This window comes from Rhinoraja longicauda, chromosome 2 (genome assembly GCF_053455715.1).
Source record: "Rhinoraja longicauda isolate Sanriku21f chromosome 2, sRhiLon1.1, whole genome shotgun sequence".
NCBI classification, from domain to species: domain Eukaryota; kingdom Metazoa; phylum Chordata; class Chondrichthyes; order Rajiformes; family Arhynchobatidae; genus Rhinoraja; species Rhinoraja longicauda.
Genome location: NC_135954.1, coordinates 112047041 through 112053837, shown reverse-complemented (window position 1 = coordinate 112053837; position 6797 = coordinate 112047041).

The window sequence follows — 6797 nt, the reverse complement described above, 5'->3', positions numbered from 1 at the left end:
TGGGGGAAGGGATGGGGGAAGAGGGATGGGGAGGAGGGCAGAGTGGGGTGGGGAGGAGGGCAGGGTGGGGTGGGGAGGAGTGGGGGAGAATGTTGGTGGGGAGGAGGGAAGATTGGGGTGGGGGGACAGGGGTGTGGGCAGGAAGAGTGGGGGAGGGGGGAATAGGGGTGGGGAGGGGGAATGGGGTTGGAGGCAGGGCTGGGGGGAGTGGGGATGGGGCAGGGGAGGGGAAAGTAGTGGTGTGTAGGGGGGATGGAGTGGGTCAGTGGGGGGGGAGGGGGGGATAAGGGGGATTGAGTGGTGGGGGGGGTTGAGGGTGCTACACCAATACAGAAGAGACTTTGGGTCCAGGGCTCAGTCACATCCTCTCCCCTTCCCTGTCCCCCCCTCTACGAGGAATGGGCCCACTTGGTCTAGTATATTACTAAAACTATCGGTTTGTTTGTTTGTTTGTATGTATGTGTGCACCATGCCCTTGCGATCTGCACGGCCAAAACGGTACACGATAGCGCCACAATTTCTGGCCCACCCTGCTCATCATTCCCCTATGGTGCAAATAAACCCACTTTTGTTACTTTTTAAAAACAATTTACCTTATAAACTTTAATAAATCCGTCCCCCCCTGGAGGACCAGCGGGAGGACCGGCACCCATCCTGGCGTAACCCGCGCCTGACCTTCCTCTCATACTGCAGTGCGCCACAGAGGCTGTGGCAGAGGGTCCAACAAGATGGCCGTTGCCCGCTACTCGCAGCAGGAGAAATGCTGCCGAGGTCAGTGCCTTCTCCCTGCCCACTCTCGCTCACCCACCGCCCTGGGAGACGCTCCCAGCCCGGCAACGGGTCCATGTCGTCCCCCCGTTCCCCGCCGCAGATTGCAGCCAAGCTGCAGGAGACCCTTCGGCTCCGCAGGAGAAACGGGCCGACGTCACTGCTTTTCCCCTCTCCCCCCCTTGGTGGCACACGGCCACGGGGGCATTCCCCACCCGGCAACTGCTCCACGGTTGGGCCGAGGGGAGGAGGGGACGGAGGGAGGGGTGAAGGGGATGGGGGGTTGGGGGAGGGGGCCAGAGGATGGGGAGGGATGGGGGGAAGGGGATGGGGGAGGTGTGAGGTGGAGGAGGGGGTGCTGCACCAATGCAGGAGAGGTTTGGACCCAACGGGTCGACTTATCTATATACCTACGGCACTCAGTGGTGGAAGACAAGCCACAATGGTGATTTACTCCACACTCTTAAAATATTTGCTCCATGCTCTTAAAATACATTATCTCACATCTCATCACTTTGGAAGTCTTTTTTTCTGGTACCAATTAATATTTTAATTAAGAGAACAATTTTTAATTCTTGTCACATCATATCATCACCATATCATCACACCATATCACCATATCATCACCAGCTTAAGAGTGGATAATTTTGGTGAGGAAACTGAACAACTGCAACCTGAAATAAGTTATCAATTTACTCTTCTGTTGCTGAAGATCTTTAATTTTTGCTTCAGCCATTCATAGCATGCGGTGTTGCTGATTTTTAGTTCAGTTTAATTTAGTTTAGTTCAGAAATACAGTGTGGAAACAGGTCCTTCGGCTCACCAAGTCCCCGCTGTCCATCGATCTGTGCACTAGTACTATCCTGCACACTAGCAAAACTTTCAGAAACCAATTAACCTACAAACCTGCACATCTTTAGAATGTGGGAGGAAACCGGAGCACCCGGAGAAAACCCACGCACAGGGAGAACGTACAAACTCTGTATAGACAGACCTGTAGTCAGGATTTGAACCCGGGCCAATGACGCTGTGAGGCAGGAACTCTCACAGTGGAGAGAGTTAGGTGCTTCAAGTATCTAACGTGTTGACATGCTAGTGTCCCTACTTTCTTAGAAGTTTAAAGAGGTCGCTCTATCAACAATTTGGATGAGAACATAAAAGGCATGATTAGAACGTTTGCAGATGACTCTAAAGTGGGTGGTATTGTAGATAGCGAAGACGGTTCTCAAAAATTGCAGCAGGATCTTGATCAGTTGGGCAGGTGGACTGAGGGATAGTTGATGAAATTTAATAGAGAAATGTAAGGTATTACATTTTGGGAGGTCTAACAAGGCCACAAACTACATAGTGAATGGTAGGACTCTGGGACGTGTGTGGAGCATAGGGATCTAGGAGTACGGGTACATAATTCCTTGAAAGTGGCGTCGTGGGTACACATGGTGGTCAAAAGGCTTTCAGCATATTGACCTTCATCAGTCAGAATATTGAGTAAAGATGTTGGGGAGGTTATGTTGCAGTTATATAAGACGTTGATGAGGCCATAGTTATCAGTTTTGGGCACCATGTTATAGGAAAGATGTTGCTAAGCTGGAAAGGGTACAGAAAAGATTTACGAGGACACTGCCAACACTCAAGGGCCTGAGCTATAGGGAGAGGTTGCGTAGGCTACAACTTTATTCCTTAGAGTGCAGGAGGATCTTATAGTGGTGTACAAAATCATGAGAGGAATAAATTTGGTAAATGCAGTCTTTTGCCCAGAATAGGAGAATCGAGAACCTGGGGAGGTAGGTTTAAGGTGAGGGGGGATAGATTTAATAGGAACTTGAGAGGTAACTTGTTTTACCCAAAAGTGGGTGTATTGAACGAGCTGCCAGTTGACGTAGTTGAGACAGGTACTGTTGCAAGAATTAAGAAACATTTAGACAGGTATATGGATAGGATAGGTTTAGAGGGATATGGGCCAAACACAGGCAGGCGTGACTAGTGTAGATGGAGCATCTTGGTCAATTTGGGCGAAGGGCTAATTTCCACACCGTATCACTCTATGACTCTATGTCTCTAAGTATTCTAACAAATTTCTGCGGATGTACCATAGAAACTTGACACAAAATGCTGTAGTAACTCAGCGGGACAGGCAGCATCTCTGGAGAGAAGGAATTGGTGACATTTTGGGTCGAGACCCTTCTGCAGATAACCGTAGAAACTATCCTAACTGGTTGCATTATGACCTGATACTGCAATTCTAATGCACAGGAATGCAAGAAGCTGCAGAGAGTGGTAGACTCAGCCTGCCCCACCCCATCACAGGTACAGCCCCCACCACCTCCAAAAGCACCTAAAGCGGCATCCATTAAGGGTCGCCACCATCACATCACCCTTTCTTTTGCTGCTGTTATCAGGCAAAAGGTACAGATGCCTGAAGTCCCACACCACTGGAAAACCATCAGGAACAATTATTTTCCTACGTATTAATTTCTTGAATTGACCTACACAACCCTAATCCGACCTTAACAACTAACTGAACATTACGGTCTTTCTCTTCCATTATTCCTTTTTGTCATTTATCTTTTTCAAATTATGCTTTGCACAATTTTTTTTAGTAATGTATAATTAGTTTCTGTGCATTTGTCTGAGTCTATGTGCTTGCGATGTTGCTGGAAGCGATATGCTTTATTGTACCTGTCTGTACCTCACTGTACTTGTGCATATGACAATAAACCTGACTTGAAACAATGTTAAGTTTAAAACCTGCTCTGTGTGAAAGGTGGAACTCTGATTTAGACTACAGTGTGGTGATAGAAGACGGAACAATACATCCAATTTACCAAAACAATGTTAATGAAGTATGGTGCCATAAACAAGTAGTGCAAGAATTGTGTATGCAGATGCTGGTTTAAACCGAAGATAGACACAAAAACTGGAATAACTCAGCGGGACAGGTAGCATCACTGGAGAGAAGGAATGGGTGACGTTTCGGGTCAAGACCCTTCTTCCCATTGAGAGTCAGGGAGAGGGAGACATAGAGATATGGAAGAGTAAGTTGTGAAAACAAAAGATCAAAGGGGACGTGATCGAGAAATATGTAGAATGGATCATAGTGTCGCTAGGGGGAAGGTGACAATGAGGCATTTAATCAGGAGGACAGTGAAACTAGTTGGAGAACTAGGATGGGGGAGGGATGGAGAGAAAGGGAAAACAAGGGTTACTTGAAGTCAGAGAAATGAATAATCATACTGTTGGGGTGTAAGCTACCCATGCGAAATATGAGGTGCTGTTCCTCCAATTTGCGCTGGGCCTCACTCTGACAATGGAGAAGGCCCAGGGCAGGAATGTCAGAATGGAATGGGAGCTACCTGTTTAGCAACTGGGAGATTCAGTATGAGAATGGGAGGGGAGGGCAAGAACTTAAGAGATGGAGAATAAAGTACAGGTTGAAATATCCAAAGCCATATTACTGAAGCAAGACACAAAGAGACACAAAAGACTGCAACCTGCTGGAAACATAGAAAACAAGCTGCTGAAGGGACTCAGTGGCTCAGACATCATCTGTGAAGACAAAGGGATGGTCAATATTTCAAGTTGAGACTCTGCATTAGGATTGGGAGTGTAATGGGGACTGAGGGAGACGGGTAGAAAGAAGAGGGTGTCTGTTGGTGCACTTGAGGTACATCAGCGACACCAAACGCAGGCAACCATTTTTCCAAGCATCAATGTACTCTGTCGACAATAGCCATTTTAAGCACCCTGTTGCAAATCATTTTAACTCTCCAACCCATTCCCATCCTGACCAGTCTGTCCTCGGCTTCTACATCCCTCTGGGGAAGAGAATTCCAGAAATTCACTGCCCTATGCATGAAGATAGTGTCATTGTTTTAAACGATTGCCCCCTGATTTTATAACTGTCTCCTTTTTCTTGGGACTCTCCAATTGGTGGAAACATCTCAACATCTATCCTGTCCCACCCCCTTAAGATCTTACCTGTTTTAATAAGATTACCCCTCATTCTTCTAAACTGCAAAAGGAAGTACAGGAGAAAATATTGAGGGCACCAACCATAATCGGCAATGCTCTTTTGATTTGTGATGTGCTTGAAAGTGAAAAGTGGCTTGAAAGTTCATTTTTCAATATAAGGAGTAAGAAAAAAAACAGCAAGTACAGGCCAGAACGATCAGCCTTGGTATTGGAAAAAAGTGGGACAGGATTAATAGTCATCTGCTAGAAGAAAGGGTTAATTAAGGCAAACCAGCACAGACTTGTCAAGGATAAATCATGTGCAAAACACCAAGTGCCGGAGGAACTCAGTGGGTCAGGGAGCATTGGTAATGTTGTGGGCTGGAACTCAATTATGTGTGATAGAATTTTCAAATGTGACTAATGCTGTCAAATGTGGTGTACAATGTGGCTCTTGAAAAGATGCAACATGAGAGCTTTCTCAGCAAAGTAAAAGAGAGGGACATTGATACAATGGATGCAAAACTGGCTCAGTAGCAAACAGCAGAGGGTGGTGGCGAATGATTGTTCATCCGAATGGAAGGTGGTAAGTGCTGGCATTCTCAGTGATCAATATTCTTTGATCCACATTATTGACCTGGATGAGATAAAAGTCATAATTTCTAAATTTGCTGCTGACATAAACATGGCCATCTTTTGATCTCAATATAATGATCAATTGAGGTAGGATATAAACTGGCATAAGGATAGGTGGATGAGTGGGAGATTAAATTTATTGTGGAGAAATGTGAGGTGTTGCATTTTGGTAGAAAGTTCACTCAGAGACGAGTAACATAATCAGACAAAGCCAGCATGGGTTTGTGAAAGGCAAACCATGCTTGAAAGGTCTACTGGAATTTTATCAAGATGTGAGCACTATATAAGGGAAAACCAATGGCTATAGTGTATTTGGACTCTCAGAGAGCTTTTTGTTAAGGTCTCACACAAGAATCACTGTGGAAAATTAAAGCACACTACGGTCAATAAGGGCATGGACAGAAAACAATTGGCCCTCAAAAAGCACCATCTGGGAACGGACAGATCTTTATCTGAACAGTTGAGAGTGATTATTCGGGCTTCATGGAGCCCAATGTTGGTATACCTTCTGCCACTCTTTCACCTAATTTCATTAGAAAATTGTCAAACAATCAAGCAGTGAAGTTGTAAACTTCGAGTATTTTTTTTGCAACTGACAAATGTCAGGAGTGGTATTACATTTAAATGTTCAAACACGGCACGGTAGCGCAGCGGTAGAGTTGCTGCTTTACAGCGAATGCAGCGCCGGAGACTCAGGTTCGATCCTGACTACGGGTGCTGCACTGTAAGGAGTTTGTACGTTCTCCCCGTGACCTGCGTGGGTTTTCTCCGAGATCTTCGGTTTCCTCCCACACTCCAAAGACGTACAGGTATGTAGGTTAATTGGCTGGGTAGATGTAAAAAATTGTCCCTAGTGGGTTTAGGATAGTGTTAATGTACGGGGATCACTGGGCGGCACGGACTTGGAGGGCCGAAAAGGCCTGTTTCCGGCTGTATATATATGATATGATATGGTCAAGAGTCAAGAACATTTAATTGCCATATGCACAGGTACCAGATAATTGAGATTCTTATTTGCTGCAGCTTTGCAGGTACACGTAAATGCAACATCTCAACAAATAAATATACTCTAAGTTTTCAGTTGTAGAGTCATTCATACAGTAAGGAAACAGGCCCTTTGGCCCAGCTTGCCTCTAAACCTTTCATGTCCATATACCTGTCCAAATGTATTTTAAATGTTGGTAAAGTATCTGCATCAGCTACCTCATCTGCAGCTCATTTCATATATACGCAACTCAACTATCTCTTCTGGCAACTACCTCTTCTGGCAGCTTATTCCATACGCTCAACAGCCTCTGCATGAAAAAGTTGCCCCTCAGATTTCCATAAATCTTTCCCCTATCGCCTTAAACCTATGTCCTCTGGTTCTTGATTCCCCTACTCTGGGTAAAAGACTGTGCATCTACTCTAACTATTCCCTTTATAAGATCACCTCTCTAAGA